The sequence below is a fragment of the Cyanistes caeruleus genome, chromosome 5 (assembly GCF_971803275.1).
Source record: "Cyanistes caeruleus chromosome 5, bCyaCae1.hap1.1, whole genome shotgun sequence".
NCBI lineage: Eukaryota > Metazoa > Chordata > Aves > Passeriformes > Paridae > Cyanistes > Cyanistes caeruleus.
In genome coordinates this window covers 27944355-27963177 of record NC_141705.1, presented here as the reverse complement: position 1 = coordinate 27963177, position 18823 = coordinate 27944355, and the positions used below count along the sequence as shown (strand labels likewise).

The following is an 18823-nucleotide window of genomic DNA, read 5'->3' as shown; positions in this document are numbered from 1 at the left end:
TAGTGGGGAGAAACCTCTGTTTTGCTGTGGTCTTGTAGAAAGGAATTCTTGAATTTAACCGGGTGGAAAGCAGCAGTAGGCAATGCTGGGAAATAATTCATTGCTTTCCTAATTTCTAAACAGAGAATGAGGTCATGATGAGTTGTAGAGTCATAGGTTTGCTTCAAAAAACACAAGTGTAAAAGAAATTGGAGAAAGTTAAAGCATGCACAGCAATTAAATCAAACCAAAGAGGAGGCCAGGAATATATACAAACAACTGACTAAGGTGAAAAAACAAGCCAAAGACAGCTGTTTATTCAAGCAACTTCTCAAAGTTTTTAAAGTCTTAGCCAACAGAAGTATAATTCAGGCATCTGAAGGAGTGTTTTGATTTGTGAGGCTTGTCTGATACACCAGCTGTGAGAAGGCCTCCTGCTTTTCAGTTACCAACATCATCCTATTCTTTCTCTGCCTGAGCATCCCAAAGTCCTGATCGCTATCACTTCCCACTTCATTCCCTGGATGATGCTTCAGTCTGGCAAAAGCAAACCTCTTGTTGCCATGGTATTAGTTATCACACACCAAAATGTTTTAGAGAACCTTTCTGATAAGGGATTGTCATTTGTTTTGCTGTTACAGAACATTTTTTCTTCCCAAGTCAATACTTAAACAACTGAACATTTAAAAAAAAAAAAATACCAAACAGATTTGTTCACAGTTCTGGGTCCTGGGAACAAGCAGAGTTAGAGCTAATTTTTTTTCTGTAATGATGGTTTTGTTTGGATATTTAAGCACACTAACTCATGATACACCTCTGGCAACTTAAGGATTTACACTGCATTTTGTTTAAAATGCATTTAGGTTACTTTCAGATTAACATTTTCCTAAACATTTCTACAATATGAGTTAATTTTGAATCTTCTAAGTAGCCTCAGCCTCCAGAATGCTTGTGTTCTTGGCACCTTCATTGGCAGATGTCCATGTTGGTGCAGAACACCAGAATTCAATCTTCCATGCCTGTGGGGTTTTTTTTGTCAGCTGTCACTCAGGGCAGCACTAGCTCCTCCTGGGACATTCTCCTGCTTTAAGCAGTAGTTGCCACAGAGGAAGTGTAGGCTGGGCCCCAATTCCATTCTGTCCATGTGTTGGTGTGAATAACTGTGTACATTGCATCCCTGCTGCAACACAGGTCCAATCTTCCTGGTGCTTCAGTAATGCTGAATTTCAGTACTTCTTTCTGACAATTTCAAGCAGAAAAAGTCATGTTTCACTGTCATTCCTCAAGTAATGCACTCCACAGGTGGGTATTTATGAAGCTATAAGTAGTCAGTATCCTTCACCTTAGAGAGGCCATGTGGACACATGTGGACAGTCTGGGAAAGGGAGACTGAAATGATGTAAAGTAGTACCTCTGCAGTCTAGTACAAGACCTTGAAAAGAGCAGGACCTGGTATCCACAGTAGCTGTGCCAGAAGAAAGTATGAAAACAGTATCCGTGACTTGGGCTACATTATAAAAGGTGGATATTTTCACTTAAGACATATGAAAATTAACTGGTATACACAAATCTGCTAAGTGCTGGAAGCAGTGTCCTATCATAAGGAATGAAAACGTGATACTGTTTTTGCAGAGCAATGCATTAAGAATAACTGATTCCTTCATCTCTGTTATACCATAACTTCCGAATACAACCCTTCACTGCATCTCTGAAAAGTTACTTTCATCTTTTTCTCATCCATCAACCCAGAATGTTTTATTTTTCTAGCAAGGAAAAGTATCACATTCTAAAACAATTAATTGATAGCACCAGATTAGGGTGAAAATCCTATGCTAATATGTAATGCTTGCACCCATGTACCTTTTGCATTGAACACTCCCCTAAGATCTTGAGACTTGCTAAATTTCTTCTCTCCTCTGCACCATCCTACTGCATTTTCCTGTATATTCTGAGGTGTCCAGATTGCTTGCAAGAAATGAATTTGCAAGCTGAATCCAGGGACAGTAAAATGCAGTGAAGTATGGAAAAGAATTCAAAGAAGGAAAAATTCCATCGAAAGAGATTAAGGCACTGGAGGGGCACATTTATAGAGAGAGAGTCAAGCCACAGTCTGGCCACTAGACAACAGGGATGTAGTAAATGTCAACTAGCACTGGAAGGTCATAAAAATCCAGAAGAGGAGTTCAAACTAGCTGAGTGGGTGTACAAGATGGGCTAAAAATTCGTTAATGGAAAATGTGAGGCAAAAGGAAAGGAAAAGGCATTTTGCACACAGCAAGAGGTCTTTGGGACTGTGGGACAATCTCTCCCTGAGAAGCAGCAAGAGCATAAGTAATTTAAAACTGCTCATGCTCAGACCCTGGAATCATTGCTTCCTAGCTTCCATAAAGACATAAAAAAGACATAACAAAAGTCCTCTCTTCATTATTTGCCATGATTACAGGACTTACAGGCTACCACTTTTGACCTTTAAGCACTGTCAGATAGCCCTGCCTGGCTGAGCAAGAACATATCTGGTGTCAAAAATAAAATATCTCAATTGTTTTGGAAGTTACTAATAAGTCTTTCTCTAAGAATTACATTGGAGGTTGTGGCATGCAATTTGCTTAGATTTTATTGAAGTGGACATTCACTTAAATCAGAAGATGCAGTGCCTTACCACCATGGGCCAGGAGCATGAAGATCAGCACGGGGAGGTTACCACACAACTGGGAGACCTCTTTGCTTTCCTAAGTTTTACTCAAAATCCAGAAAGATCTATAACCCTGATTGACATGATTTCCCCATCATAGAAAGAATCAAATCCATTCTTCCATAGGCTCAGAGGAGTTTCCTCACTACAGGAAGAAAAAGACCTACAGCAAGTGTGTTGTGCGTGCTTTTCCAGGTACCAGTGTTCTATTAGTCACTTCATTAGCTCAAGTAATAAAAGGGTGATGTGGTGGGTCTAAATATCACAGCTGCTCCTAACGCACACAGACATTTCTTAAGGCTTTCTAACTCTAAAAATGGAAAAGCCCCTTAGGAACAGAATTCCCAGTGAATGAAAGAATACTACTATTCAAAAAATTAAATATTCAAAAGGTAGAGCATTAAAGGGCTGGTACAGTTATGTATGCTTTCCAGGGGAGGAAATTAAACAGCTTTTTCCATGATATGATGACATAAGCATGTTATAAGCTGGTAGGCAGGGTGATAATAACTGAGATGGCTCTGATTTGAGGGAGCTTACACCTTCATTTATTAGAGACATAGGAAGATGGTTAGCAAATGAAAAGGGAATTTCAGGAAAGAGTGGCATCAATTGAAACACTTGAGTGTCACTTGAGAGAACTGTCATTTTTTAAAATAAGCCAGCTAGCAGCAGAAGTAGATTATATTCATAAAGAAGTAGATTATATTCATAAAGATTGTATTTATAAACCAGACTAAGATCCAGACTAAGATGGCGTGCAAGGTGTGTGTAATAGAGGAATGGTTGTTCTAAAGTTTTGACCAAACACTTCCAACATGTTTAGTGACAGCAGCCTGACAGACAAAACAAGCAGGTCATCTGGTAAGTATTTGCTTTTCTCTCAAAAACAAGTAAAAGAAAATAAATTTCAGTCAGGGCACTGTTATGAGCTGCTTAAACACGTCATCTTAAGCTAGGCTATAATTCAAATTCATAGAAACACTGACACTATGGTTAGTGAAGTTTTTAATAGGCTATTTTTTACCCAAATCTCTGGGTAAAGTGGTACAACACAGCGTATTCTAAGTAGTCCATTTAAACATATGAAAAGGAATGCAAAGATATTAAAATATTTGTTTTAACTCAATCATATAATCTCTAGCAGTCTGTACTCTTCTCATTTCTCTCTCTCAACAAAATGTCTGAAGAATGCACATTGGCTTTTTCACTTCTTATTAAAGCCTTTGTCACCTACATAATCTATCAACTAGACCTTCCAAAGCATAAAACGAGTAATAAATCATACAATAATACAATAATCTAAACTGAATTTGAATATCACACCTCATTGATACCTCACCTCCCCTATAGCCTACAAAGCTAGAACAACATTAAAATCAGTACTTAAGTAAAAGGGGTAAAACTTTGCTGCCTACAAACAATTTCATTCAGCAGATAGCAATGGAAACTGCTTTAAGACACAGAAAAGCAGCTTTGAAAGCCTTCTAGACCTTCTTATAAAAAGAGGGAGATTCATTGAGGTAATGTGTCTGGAGAATGGCACCTGCTCTCCCTCTACTTAGGTGCTTTTACTCCATTATCTAAGACTGGGAGAAGTACATACAAATTACTGAAACTGAAAAACTCTGCTGGTGCCTCCTGTAATCCTCAGCAACAGTGACACACCTACCTCCCAGTGAGAGGAAAAGCAGATGAGGATGATTCATGTCTTCCATGGTGAGAACACTGGTAATTCTCTTCCCCCAAGGGTGTCCCATCTCTGTGCTACACTCCTCATCAGTTTGAAGTATGCATGGAACCACAGAATCCTTTTGGGCAGAAAAGACCTCTAAGACGGTTGAGTACAACCATTAACTCAGCACTGCCAACCCCTCCATTAAACAGTGTGCCCCAAGTGCCCCATCCACACATCTTTTAAATAACTCTGGGGATGGCGACTCCACCACTTCCCTGGCCAGTCTGTTCCAATGCTTGACAACCCTTTACACAAAAAGATTTTTCCTAATATCCAATCCAACCCTCCCCTGGAGCAACTTAAGGGCATTTCCTCTCGTCCTGTCACTTTTTCCCTAGGAGAAAAGACTGGCCCTCACTACAGCCTTCTTTCAGGAAGTTGCAGAGAGCAGTAAGGTCCCTTCTGAGCCTCCTTTTGTCCAGGTTAACCACCACAGCTCCCTCACCACTTCTCAGAAGACCTGTGCTCCAGTCTGTGCTCCAGACCCTTCACCAGCTCTCTTCTGGACACACTCCAGCACCTTAATGACTTTCCAAAACTGAGAGCAGCTGAGGTGCAGCTTCACCAGTGCCAAGTTCAGGGGCGTGTAGCATAGAAACACAAACTCCTCATAATGCAGGGCAAGTATTCAATTAAGTAGAAACACTTAGATGGGATCACAACTCTCATGAATTCCAGAACTGTAATGGTACCCACAGCAGCACTAACACTACACAGTGCTTGGTCTGCAAGCTCTCTTACTTGGCTTTGGAGACCCCTGAAAACATTAAATTGCATTTGAGGCCTTTTAAGAATGACCTTGAGCGTGTAGAAAAGTCAAGATTTTCCAGCTAACATCTGAACCACAGTCCAAAAGAAATTACATTCACATTCACTGTCTCCACCCTTCTAACCTAAGATAAGAATAAATGATTATGTGTAAAATTATCACATAACTTTTTAGGTAAAGCACTGGCCTTGTCATGTTAATTGTAAATAAGATCAGGCAGAGCAGCTACTGAACTAGGTTCAATTCAACAGACACATGGGGCTGGGGAAGGAGGGGAAACTATGTCCCAAGCATCCTACCAGTGAGATTGTTGAGGGGATGAAGGACACATCAAGAGCAATGACAGAGTTAGAGGCCCTGCTGCTGAGGAGCACACAGTCATGGCTAACACACTAACACATTTTGGGCATGTATTTGATAAGAAACTGAGCAACTAGCGGACCTTGGGAAGCTCTAAGTAGCTGAAGTTTTAGGCTTGCATAGAATCATATCCCCAGTTCATTGCTAGAAAAGAGGCTAGAGACACTGATTCGAAATCTCAACAAGTGGTCTGAGAGAAGAAGGCAAAACAAGCTGTTTTCATGCACCATCTGCTCTATTGCAAAAGTAATTATTTTCATAATTTGGAATTTCATAATTTGAAAATCTGCATTTGGAATTCACTATTATTAGTTTTTGCAGAGCTTTGAGAAAAATATAAGTACCAAAGTTCGTGTTAATTTCTGCACTAGGGACTTGGACTTATTTCTGGAAGTATTTTTGACAAGATCCTGCAAGAAGTTTTTTGTCCTGGTGTGCAAACAGCCTTTCAATGGTCACTATAAGAGAGAGCATTTGTTTAAATAAATCAGCAGCCCACCCTGGGACATGATATTTACTATGCTATTTTTTTATAATGCACCATGTAACAAGTCAAGCTTATCATACTCTTTGTTTTTGATTCCTTGAAAACCACCACAAACTTTTTTTACTCTTCAAACATTCTGTCTTACTGATGTAGAGATATTTTCTGAGGCTTCATACTTTTTTTCTTGGTTTTTTTTTGGTTATTTTTTTGGGTTTTTTTTGAGCTTCTTTTCTTTGCCTCCTCTTCCTATCCTGTTAAATGACTAAAACCGTTTCCAGAGCCAGCCGCTCCATGTAGTGGTTTGCTGGTTTGTGATGACAGAGTTGCTGCCAAATTTTATAAAGAATGTTCCCTGGGGCACAGAGGGGAGGGAGGTATTCTTCATGGCCTCTGTTTTCTTCCCATATTGTTTAACAAACAAGCAAACTGCCCTGCAGTTGCTCTGACCCCTATTTAGGCATATCCCTTTCAGGCAGCCACACAAATGAACTAGGAAGGAAGTGCCGTCACAGCCCTTAGAAAAGATAGAGAGAAATAAAGGCAAACATTGTGTGTCTAAACAAACAAGCTCACTCTGCTCTGCCCTTCTCTTCTGCCTAATTCTTACAGAAACTGGTCCCAGAAGTAGTATTTGGGGCATGAGCATTTTCCATGTTGTGTAGGACTTGGTTACCCACCCACTACGTTCCACTGCCCTGCCAGGTTTTGTCCCAGCCTCAGAGACGAATGAATAATCCAAAAACCTTTGGTATAAATAGGAACTCAGCCCAGGCTCTTTGAATGCCTTAAGCCTGTCAGTCTGCTTTCCTACATGAACTTTATGTCCTCTGTGCCTTGCCTTCCCTAGATAGACTTCCCCAGAACATCAAGAGGAAAAAAATGTATGATTATTTTGCTTCAGTAATCATAAATTGAAAGTGCAAGTTTTGCAAGAAACTGAAACAAAAATATCTAAAGGCCAAGCTGAGAACAAACTTCCTTTTGAGTTGCTTTTTGTCTATACACAATTCCAGAGGATTTCTAAATCAAATTATTTTTGGTAGACAAGAGTTGAAACAGATGTGCTATCAACTACATTTTGTGATGGGGAGCTAGAGTATAAAAGATTTTGAACTAGAGATGCAAATAGAATATTTGAACATTAATGTTGCATGCTAATCACAGGAACAAGTTTTGACATATCAGAGCTGATAAACCTCAATAAAAGAATGCTTAGATGAACTCAAGGGTAAAAGGAAAAAAGAAAATACTGTCATTTAAAAGATTATGAGTATGATTTTTTAAGTATTTCCACATTTCCCTGGTAACATACCTTCACAGTAGTAACTGCAAGGTGGTTACAGAATCCGAGCCCAGCACAGGGTAACAAAAATAACATCATGCTGCAGGGCCATGACACAGCACAAACACTGCATCACCCACACCCCCCTGGGCTGCTGCAGGTGATCTCTGCTCTGCAGGGCTCTTCTCAATGCAGCAAACCTTGGAGCTGCTTTTTCCCAGACATTGGCTTTAGCCTGACCAAAAGACAAGAAATCCAATTTCAAACAAAATGCTAGGCTGATTGCAAGACTGAAGTCTTATTTGCAGTCTACTCTCCTGCTAAAACAGACTCCTAGATTCTGTTTAAAACTTGCCAGAGAAGTTCATAGGACAGCAAACCCCAGCACTTGTGAAGAATTTGCCAAGAGTATTGCTTCGCCCTTGCTCTCAGCTCTTTGTTGATAGCGCCGCGCAGAGCAGACAGAAAACAGAGCTGTATCTGGTCGGCATCACGCACTGACTGCGATATGTGCGTATTTGTGCCTGAGGAACTGCTTATCACGGTGATGAATGGCACTGCATTTAGCTATCTCCTTAAAGAGATAAGATGCTGTAAGTTTTTGTTATCAGTTGTGCCCAGATTTGTACCATTAAACAAAAAATTGGATTAATATTTTTAAACAAATCAGATTAATGTTGTGCACCCATTATCATGCTCCTGGGGATCATAAACTGGGATAAGAATATATACATATAGTTTGCAGTTGTTTCAAGCCATGAAACAGAGAACAGCCTAGGAGATGCTCTTTGTAAGGATACATTTCCTAGGGAGCTGCTGAAAAATACTGATTTCTTTCTCTACCTTGATTATTAATCAAGCATACTGCATGTAATTTAAAGATGCACCAAAGCAGCAACAAACCCCAAATACTTCTCAATCACAAATAAAATATTCTGGTTGCTCTCTGTTGAACACTGCAGAAGTTGAGGCTGAGCAGCAAGAGCTTCTGAGATCATTCACTGCTGTTGCAGCCTTTTCTCTGTGGACACTTTCTGTTCTGCAAACCTCCAGTTAAACCCTGCAAGCTCTCTTTTGCAATCAGTTCTACCCTGCTTGTGTGTTTCGTCTGCCTGTGACATTCTCTCCACACTGCCAGAGCCAGCACTGCAGTCAGGTCAGGCTCAGATCCTGGTGTCTCATTTCCTTCTCCCTTTGCCTGATCCGATACAAAACCTCCCACAGGCGTATGCATGGCTCAGACTAGGTGCTTACAGATTGCATCGTGTTCAGCAACGCTCCAAGGTAAGGGGCCTGTCACCACCCTCTTGGGAAGCTCAAGTTCTCAGCAACCAGCCTTTCCCCTAAACTGCATGGGTTTACGTAGGAGGAGGGACTGTCTAGAAGCTTCCCTGGCTGGGATAAGAGGAAAACTTGATCAGGCCTTGATCTGTTTTAAGATATTTGACTATTTTTGTTCAAGATCAAGAAATCTTTAGCTTCTCATTTGTCCTATACCACAACCCACCTGCTCCTGGTGAACTGAGACACACTCTGGCATTAAACTGGCCGAACATATTCTTCTGCCAGCCTGGAAAAGCAGCCATTACAAATTGTGGTTAAAGCTGGTGTCTTCAGGGAAGTCAACTGCCTCACTCTGCATTGCTTCAGGTGGCAAGTATTGCACCCAGCCCCTTTCCATCAGGAGAGAGGCCAAACTGTAGGAGCACAGCCTCCCTCTGGAGCTGCTGCCTCCTGACAGCGTTTCTCCAAGTGTTTGAGATTCATACATGGATGCTTCCCAAGGAGGAACCAGCCACTATTCAACGTGGCATTTCTAGGCCTAGTAAAAATTAATTTGGCTTTCATTCATGGCTTTGGCTGTCATATTTCCTGTGATGCATGTATGATGTGGGAAAAAATACCTACTTTCTTTCTTGGTAAACATGAATGAGCCTAGGCCTACTGCCCCATGTATGGCACTCGCCTTTGTGGCAACTCTTTCCAAATTGCCTCATCCTGTGCTTTGGGTAGTCACCTATCAATTTCCTCAGGGTCATGCAGTGACCTCAGAAGAACAGTGACAAGACTGATCTCCCCATCAGGCTTTTTAATCAGCTACATTTAACTTTCTTCTCCTACTGCCTTTAAAATGAGGGAAGAAACATGGGAGAGAACATTCGTGCCAGCAGCTCTCCTCTGAAGAAATACTCTCCAAGAGCCAACGTGAAGTACATTTAAATTGTTTCCTTCCAAAACCTCACTCACTGCAATATTTTTAACTTTCTTTATTCAGACTGGTATCTACACACCCCAATTCAATACAATTTGCTTCACTGCCCCGCTCCCTTCTGGTGTAAGAAACTGACCTGCAGGTGGGGCAGATGCCTGGCTCCAGCTAAAATCACATCTACCACTAGCAGGTCTCATCTCCTGCTACCCAGCAGCACAGGCAGTAGGGGTGGTGATCGTGGGCAGCTTTATTTAGATTTAAATTCTGAAAAGATTTATTATTTAGCACCAGATATATACTATGACAAAGACTCTTGTTTCATCTTCTGCTTTCCCTGCAGACAAACTCTGCCTGTGCTCTGGCACAGCTGGGAGGTTCACATTCAGAACAGTGATGGAGGAAGCTTTTCTTAAGAGGTATCTCAGACTTTCCTTTGGTCATTATTACCCATCACTGCTCTACAGAGTATAAGAGATATGCCCCCTCTGAGAGTCCAATGCAATATCTATAAATTAGCCTCAGTCCAGATAAACCCACTGAGCTATCTCAGGGAATATTTATAGCTGAACATAGCTCCCTTGGGGAATTACAGTCTCCAAGTCAGTGCAGTTGTTCCAAAAAAAAAAAAACAACTGAGAAAAACTGCTTCTTTCTTGGTCTCCTCCAGTATAGTAAGTTCTTTTCACTACAGAACTGTCAGTATGACATTCACTCTCAAACGCAACCAACTGGCTGAACTGACTTCTTCTGTGTGTGGCTGCAATGCCATATCCAGAAACCCTGATCATCACTAACTACACAGCCACATTTACATGATAAAAATATGGTGGCATTAATAACTTGTGTTGGCATGCTTTCCCAATTGTCAGGGCTTTACATAAATATAGAACTTGGCTTATAGATTTGTTTCAGAGCCTTTTTATATCTGATTATGGCTCCAGGCTGATCATTATCTGTACAGACACTGTAATTAAGGATCAGTAATTCTGTCCAGTGGCCAATAGTCCCCACAGTGAGAGGCACATGATGGGTTTTCAGCTGCTCAACATTTCAGAGTTTCACTGGAAGTCAGCTATTAGAAAGCTGTGCTGTAAAAGAACAGAGCACCAGCCTCAAAAGAAAGCAGCCAGCAAGTATTTCCATTCCAGCATCTCAGCAGGAGAGAGCCCTGTCCTGAAGACCTTTATAGGACAACTTAGGTGTCTGCACAGGCACACATGGAAAGGCAGAGCTCCCACGTGTTTAACTGAGGGCAGGCACTGGGAGCCAACACTTCCCTCAGGCCTCCACCTCAACAGTCACACCGTTTCTTGGGAACGAGCTGGATACACACAGGAAAACAAAGGAGGGTTCTTACATTTCTGAAGTACGTGTCATAGAAATAGAAAATAAATAAAACATCATAAATAAAAACATTTTTCTGTAGTGATTTCACAGAGGTGAGAATTTCAACAGCAAAATAAAAATTGGCTGCAGCAGATCCCAAGTTTTATTCCCGCACTTCACAGCCACGGTTTCTGCCAGCTGGGAGGAAAACACAGCTGAGCTAGAAATCATGGATGTTTGTGAATAGCAGGAAGAGAACACAGTGTAATAGCAGCACTGATTCCAGCACCAAAGACATCAGTCTTGAGTAGACAGGCAATTTGAACAGAATCAGCGAATGCTGCTGGGTTTTGGTCCTTGTAGGTTTGTTACAGGCCAAGGCACACACGGCAAGGCAGTGGTGAAGCCTCCCATGGGCACTCCTGGCTCATCCTGAGACCACTGGCTCCTTCCCCCAGCCCTGCACTGCCACAAACCAACACCCCTGCACACATAAGTTCTAAGAACCTTTTGGCTGGAAGATTTGTATGAGCTTGATTTGAAACACATCAGACTAAAGGAAGAAAAGCATGAGACTTTTAGCTAGAAGTATGCAAGAGCTAAACAACTTAGTTAAATATCTGGGGAGTGGAGAGAAAGGTAGCAGTAAGATACAGCCTCCAGCTCATCTGGAAGTGCCTTCCCTAAAACACAGGTAACATTCTGGTCCTACACCTCCCAGATTTACCACACCAGGAAAAAATTTTGGCTTGCAGCCAAAATATTCAGAAGCTCACAGCTTAGTGGAAGGATGGCAGAAGGCAATTCCTGTGACCTCCAAATCATAGCCTATATTAGATATTTGATATATGATGTATATCAAACCTATTATACAATATATATGAATAATATTATAATTTCATGTATTATATTATATTATGTATATAATTAGCAATAATTATATCTAATATTAATATATTAGATATATGAATATATAGATATATATAGATATATTTAAAAGTTGTTAGCATAGGTCTGCTATTAATAAGAGTACCTGTATATGTCTCTTGGCAAACATTTATAATACATCTTCCAAACCACGTGTTTCTACAAAAAGTCTTTCCATGTCTGATCCAATGCAGAAACCTACCCTTTGCTTCAACACCATAGGCAATATGAGAAAATTTTAACATTCTTTTTCAAGACCCTGAAGTTACACTATGAGGCTGCTGGTATTGGAGCTTGAAAGCACATTGTGAAGGTACGAGCTGATTTTATTTTCATCCTCCAAGCAGGGAAGCTGAGCTGCATCAGGATGTCTGAAGAGGGTTGCTGAAGGATAGCACAGAGACATTGGACAGCTGGTTCCCAGTTCATCCTGCTGCTGCTTCTTCCAGGTGGTGACCCAAGTACCTCCTGGGCTCCCAGGCCCTGCTGCTTCTGGCTGCTCTGACAGGAGGAACATGGACTGGTGTTGATTTTCTTCTAACCACCTCAGGCACAGTGGATTCAGCCCATCTTTTGTGATGTAAAGATACAGCTCTGGATATTTCAGAGGGAAGAAGAGCAAACCAGGAAGCCCTGAAGGACTTTTGTAGCTGCCATTGAGTCTGCCCATTCTGTGTGTCGTGTAAAATTGCACAAACAGACCCACAAGAAGATTCAGTTCCCTCTCTGTTGTACCATAACCAATACTTAAGCTACAAAGAGCGATGCAATAATAAACACAATCAAGCTAGGTTTTAGGTTTTTTTGGGGTGTAACTGTGCTAAAATACATCATAATTCCTCTACCAGATTATTTCAGTAACATTCCCATGACATTAATGGCCTAATGGGTGGGTGAATGGGATAACTAGCATTGCAATGAAATGAGGCAGCCCAGCACATGAGAGCAGTAACTTGCAATACCACACAGATGACAGGATACTCTGGTGTCAGTGTAGAAAATGCAGGCTGGACAATAAAATTCCACACTGGGAGTTTCTGAACTCCCAGATCACACAAACCAGCAGCCACAGACACAAAGCAAGACCAACTGGCTCTCTGGGCAGACTGGAGAGACAGCCCTGCTCTCCTGCTGTCCCTATGGAATTGCTTACCAATGCCTCCAGTGAGGGCTTCATCTCACATGAGCACAATTATTTTTTAACTCTTTCCCTGGTGGAAAAAGGACATAAACTGAATTGGAGTCAGAAAACTGCTGCTCTCTTTTAGCAGATACCTTGGACATTTGTCCCACAGCCCCTTGGTCCGACCTCAGATCACTGTTCCCATAGGTATCCTGCCAGTCTTTATGTGGCTGGGTAAAGAAGGACCCTTGCAGCTCTGAGAGTAATGATTTTACAGAGCCTCAGGGATTAACAGTCCAGCTTTACACAACTACCCAGGATGCAGGAGACAGCCTAAGAAGCCATAGCCCATGTGAGTGCAGCCTGTTCAGAGCAGGAGTGTATGTGAAGCTCTAGACTGAGAGCTGCAGCTGGGACACACAAGAGATGAGCTCTTTGTTTCTATGAAGCTGGATTGGAGACACTTGCCTTCTTTCTTCTTGTACTTTAAGCAGCAGCACCTGGCTCACTTTGTCCAGCTGACAAATGTTTTGCTCTGCACTATCACTTTCCTTTCCCATATGTTCTTTGGGTGCTGCCTTCCCACAGCAGCTGCAGTCTGGCCAGGCCTGGCAAAAGAAGAGGTTGGGAACCTTCAATTGCCATTATGACCAGCAACGTGGGGCCAAGGCTACCATTAGCAGAGCTATGTCTGGTTTCCCTTTTCAAATACATACTGGCACACTCCTCTCCCTGCATTTATCTTGTCTTCTCTTTCCCTGCACAGAGGTTTCTGCACTCTTCCTGCAAGACCTTTCCCAAGGGCGTTATCATGCCTTGAACTGGGAAAGCAGCCATTTCCTTTCGGTGCAATGGCAGTTCAAAGGCTTGGTGCTTTGGAGCTTTCTTGAAAGTTGTTGGATTCTGCTGTCTTGGGCACTCCTCCCCTTGAAAGGTTCAAATCCTGCTTCTGCTGGCTCAGGACCGACATGAAATAACCAAGCAGAGTCCCCACAGTCAGGGCCAGACTGCACCTTCTCTTCCTTCCCTCCTCCCTGTTTCCCTGGAGCAGTATCAGGGCTGGAGTTTGTGGCAGTTTTCTTGACTGCTGTTAAATGGAAACTGTAAAGCAAACAGAAAAATATAGAGGCACAATTAAAAAGTCATTGATTTGGTCTCATTCTTTCAAAATACCTCTGTATGGTATTCACAAAAAATGTAACTATTTTTGTAGCAGCTTGGCATCAGCTTTTTGCTCTCAGATTTCTTCTGCAGAGCCTATTTAACCACAGAAATAGATTGACTGACACCTAGTGGAAAACTGAAGATTTTCTTCATCTTATTTAGCTGAGTGAAACAGAATTCAAATCGACTTTGTACATATTAGCATTACTGTAGATAATAATATTATTGCTGGATCACATGTATTTTATCTCTATTTCATTAGTGCATTCAAATATTCAACAGAAGCACAGACAGGGGAATCAACAGGAATTTATTTTAAATATATACACATTCTTTGGTTAATGAAGGAGCCTGGTATTAAACCAGGACAAGTACATCCATTCCTAACATTGAGAATATCAGTAACACATAGCTCTGGAAGCCCATAAAGTACTAATAAATAAATATAGATTTTTATTTTTTTTTCTCAGCACTAACAGTCTTCTGGAATTGTTTCTACCAAAATACATTTATTCCCTTATTAATAATTTATGTGGAAATATTTAGAAGGTGAAAAGTACATTTTTTCCTAAATTTTTATTTCTAGTGACCTTAGAGAAGCTCATTGTATGGTATCATTAATCTGACTAACAACAAAAAACATGAAGACAATTTTGCTTTCTCATTAGGATTTGTAGATGCTTTAGACTCTTGTCTCAGTGTTCACCTAATGTTCAGCATCTGTGAAGGGATTTTGCAATGCCAGACAAATGCCAAACCCATCTGAGCTGACTGCAGAGCTCCCACAGACCGAGGCAGGTACAGTCCCATACGTGCTGTGACTGACAGATGTGACTGGTGCAATGCTGTGCTTTGCCAGCCTTGCTGTGAAATCACAAGGTCCAGCTGGTGAAGGATTAAACAGAGGGGGTTCTCTTGCAGGCAAAAATATCTAAATATAGTTTTCTGGTAGAAAGAGGCTTTTGCATTCACTTCCTTAGGACAGCATTTCTGTTCTCCCAGCGCCTCTCTGTACTTTTCCAAAGTATGTTATCTAGACAGTCAGATCCATATTCCATATTCTTCTGCCTTGCTCCGCTATCTCAAATGAGTGGCATGTGGGTCCTGAAAGATAATCTGACATGTTTGGTTTTTTTTAATGAGAAGTTATATAATAAGTAGGTTAGAATTTGGTACTATCAGCAGTACCATTCACACCCAAATCCCACAGATCTGAAGTTTAGGTTTGATAATGATTACACAAATTTATCTGAAGTGACCTTATATCCATGTAGGTCCTGAGAAGTTATTTATAAGCTGAGTCTGTTGATGTCACCCATAAGCAAGAAATTTTCCTACATAAATCCCAGACTAATGGTCCCATAAAACCATATGGCTATCAGGTCTTACTTTTAAATTTTTCTATTTCTCAATTAAAAAATATGTCAAGAAACTGCCTGTGGTCCTTTGAATAGACTCTTGGCTGGTTTAGATGAGAAAAACACTGCCTTATATTTCATGTTCACATTTTTTTTCTTCTTTTCCTTTATTTTTTTTTTAATTCTTCATTTAATGTTTCTTTCTTAACAGTGGTATTATCCAGCACTGTTATGAATATTACTACCTATTGTCTCTCTCCTTCTTCCATTTCTGAATCCTTCTGACTTATTTGTTCAAACATTGGCACTTGTTCAGAGGGTAAGCAGGCACACAAGTGCAGGAGACCACTATGACACTGATAGCAATGATCTCAGCCTTGGCAGAAAAATGTCATTTCACATTATTCTCTGCACGCAACCAATCAATCCAGGAACAATCCAGCTTTGGCACACACAAACTGTAGGGATCAAACCAGCTGAAAAGTAGCCCCAGACCATGTCCTGGTATTTCCTTGATTATGTTATTCCCCTTGTATTTAAGAAACAGCACGAATCTGTATCTGTTAGAGGCTGCAGTGATGATTTTCATACTGTCAGCTCAATGTAACCAACACGGCCTTCAGTGAACTAACACCTCAGAGAAGCCACCCTGCCAAATATCCCCTGACAAAGATGCAGCTCAGATATGGACCACAATGGTGTATGAACATCACTGTCTTTCAAAGTCCTCCTCAGGACTTTGTGAGGAAGGGACCATAAGTGTCACCCAAGAGTGACATTCCCACAGTGATGTCCAGTGAGTTAAGTGTAGAATTTTGGGAGCGTGTGCTCATCTCTCCCTTTTTTTGATCCTACTTCCATTCCATGGTTTCACATAGGCATCTTATAACCCGTTATATGTAGGGAACAACCCTTTTGACCCATGTACATGAAAATATAATTTTTCTTTAGTTCAGTTTCATTGCCAGAATTCCATTTTCATGTCACCATTCCTGAAATCTCCATATTTAGTATCACCAAATGGCTATCACTGAATATGGCTTTTTGTTTATTTCAAAGTTCAATGTAAGAATATTGAAATTGTTTATGTAATTGCTGTATTAAGTCTGGTTTTTGTATTTATCCACTTGAGCATTGGCTTCTTGATACTCTGTCTCCAGTTAATTCTCCTTTAGGCTTCTTTAATCTCAATAAGCCAGAGCCTAATATGTTACCACAGAGACACGATCCAGCACAGATTGAAGGGCTCATGTGGTTAACCTGCTCAGAGACACTAATGGTTTGTTTAATATTTCATAGATATGTCAATTACAAATTCTGTTCATAGTGGAAAGGCTGCTTTGCACAGCACTACACCACGTCTCCTGCAAGGTCTTTATGAGAACTGAAAGGCAAAGCTGCACCTGAGGACACATTGTGGTGCATACAGCAGGCATGCGCTCTGTGGCAAAATTCCCATTTAGGAAGTTGACCCAAACACTAGAAAAATCCATGGCTGCAACTCAGAGTAAATTCAGATAGAGAATCATTGGTTTTTCACTGGTAAGTTTTAAAAGTTTCATTTCACTTCAGAATTTGGTCTCTCAAAAAAAGCCTTAGGTATTTTTCACGGCAAACAAAAATAAACATGCAAAGTTTTGGTGCTTTGAATACCCACCTCAAGGGGTAGGTGAGAAAGTGTCACAGGTCCAATCTGCCCTTCATGCACAGATTTTTTATTTTTAGTTAATTTTTTTTTTAACTTTCATTTCCTTGTAAATCTCAGGTAGAGGCAGGAGAAAGAAAAAGAGTTGGGTGTGCCTGTGGCTTACTCTTCTAGGGACTATGGAAACACTCCTGTGAAACTGTGGCCAAACATTTGTTCCATTATTAAACTGACTGCTCTATTTTATATTTAAACATAAATTAAACCTCCCAGGGATCTTTGTTTCTCCTCTGAACCACAGAAAGAAAAATCCCAGGGTAAACAGGCATTTCAGAGAACAGCCAATACAAAGACCAGGAAAGTCAATGGAATACTTTGAATCAGATATTGAGGTATTTTTTCCCTGAATGAGGTCAGATTTCACAAGCTTGAGTGACTTTCTGTCATTCTCTTTAATGTGACTCTCCTACCACCTTCCCTTTCTTTCCTACTACCTCCATCCAAAAACATCCTCTGGCTGGCAGCTCCGTTGTACTCACAGCTTAGTCCTCTCTTCCTCACTGTCAAATTGTTTGCTTCCCTTTCTGAAATTGCTACTTAAAATTGTATTTTAATGTAACTAAAGCATTTAACATATGCAGGGGGGAAACATTAAAAGGTTGCATTAAAAAAATAATTACATATATAACAGACGTATACAGAGATATATTTGTATCTGCTCATTATTTAAACTTATTACTCAGGGGTTAGACAAACATTTTCAATGGTCCAGTGGTCAGTGTTAGAACGCCAGTCTGTGTGAAGTGGAGAGGGTCAGATCCCAAGAAGCAGCAAGCACTCTTGATTGTTATTGATGTTGATAGTTGCAGCTAGTGCTCAGTACAGGCAATGACCCTCATCAGGCTACACCATGGAATAAAACACTAATTTAAACCAGCCTGGAAATACTGTGTGTGACTTCTATTAATTTTTTCACTGTCTCATCTCTTGCATTCTCTTGGACACACTGGAATACAGCTTTGGCCAGTGAGCCACAAAACATTCTGCTTTCCCCTTTTTAAGTGGAGAGGTTTAACCTTGTCTGGAGTATCTGTCCTTTCTCTGCACTACAGCATTTTTTCTGCCCAAATGACCTTTCTTTCACAAGAAACACTGTTCAGAATTAAAACTGACTATCCTGTCATTCCTGTGGTAACAAAGCAGAGATGTGAAAGGTCAATTTATTCCCAGTAATTCTGACATGTAGCACAGTGTCTTCTGCAAAGATGCAGAAGAGAGACACGAGAAGAACACGATGCTGCCTCACCAAAATGAACCTCTCACAAATGACTTAACTTTTATCCTGTGCAAGAGGAGCATCGGCTTTCAATCTGATTGTGCACACACAAAGACTTCTTAAGTTACCACACATGTAAGAGAAAATATCTTCGGCTGTATCTTTTGTCTATTTTACTTGTGACAGTTTCAAAATGACAAGAAACATTTTCTTCATTCAGAAAAAAGAATTGAGATGCTGTACAAAAAGCAACAACAAACTGAAAATTTTGCAAAGTCAACCTACTTTGTCACAACTGAAGAGGGCAACCTAATACCATCTCACTGTTCCTGCATCCACTGTCCCATCCATAAAGCCCTCATCAAATCAGAGCACAGCACCTTGTCAACAAGGCCAAAGGAGATGGAGAATTTATATCCATAAATATTTTCAAGGCTAGGAGTACCACACTTAGTATCTTTCTTTTCTTTTTCCTTCTTCCATAT

At 40.8% G+C, this 18823-nt stretch overlaps 1 long non-coding RNA gene across 1 annotated transcript; it reads right to left on the bottom strand.

The window, feature by feature from the left end:
- Nucleotides 1–12059: 12059 nt before the first annotated feature.
- On the bottom strand, nucleotides 12060–13992 carry LOC147653002 (uncharacterized). Its single transcript, XR_015287090.1, has 2 exons — nucleotides 13612–13992; nucleotides 12060–13503 (listed from the first exon to the last, which is right to left on the bottom strand). It is a non-coding gene; the product is annotated as an uncharacterized LOC147653002 (long non-coding RNA).
- Nucleotides 13993–18823: the final 4831 nt, after the last annotated feature.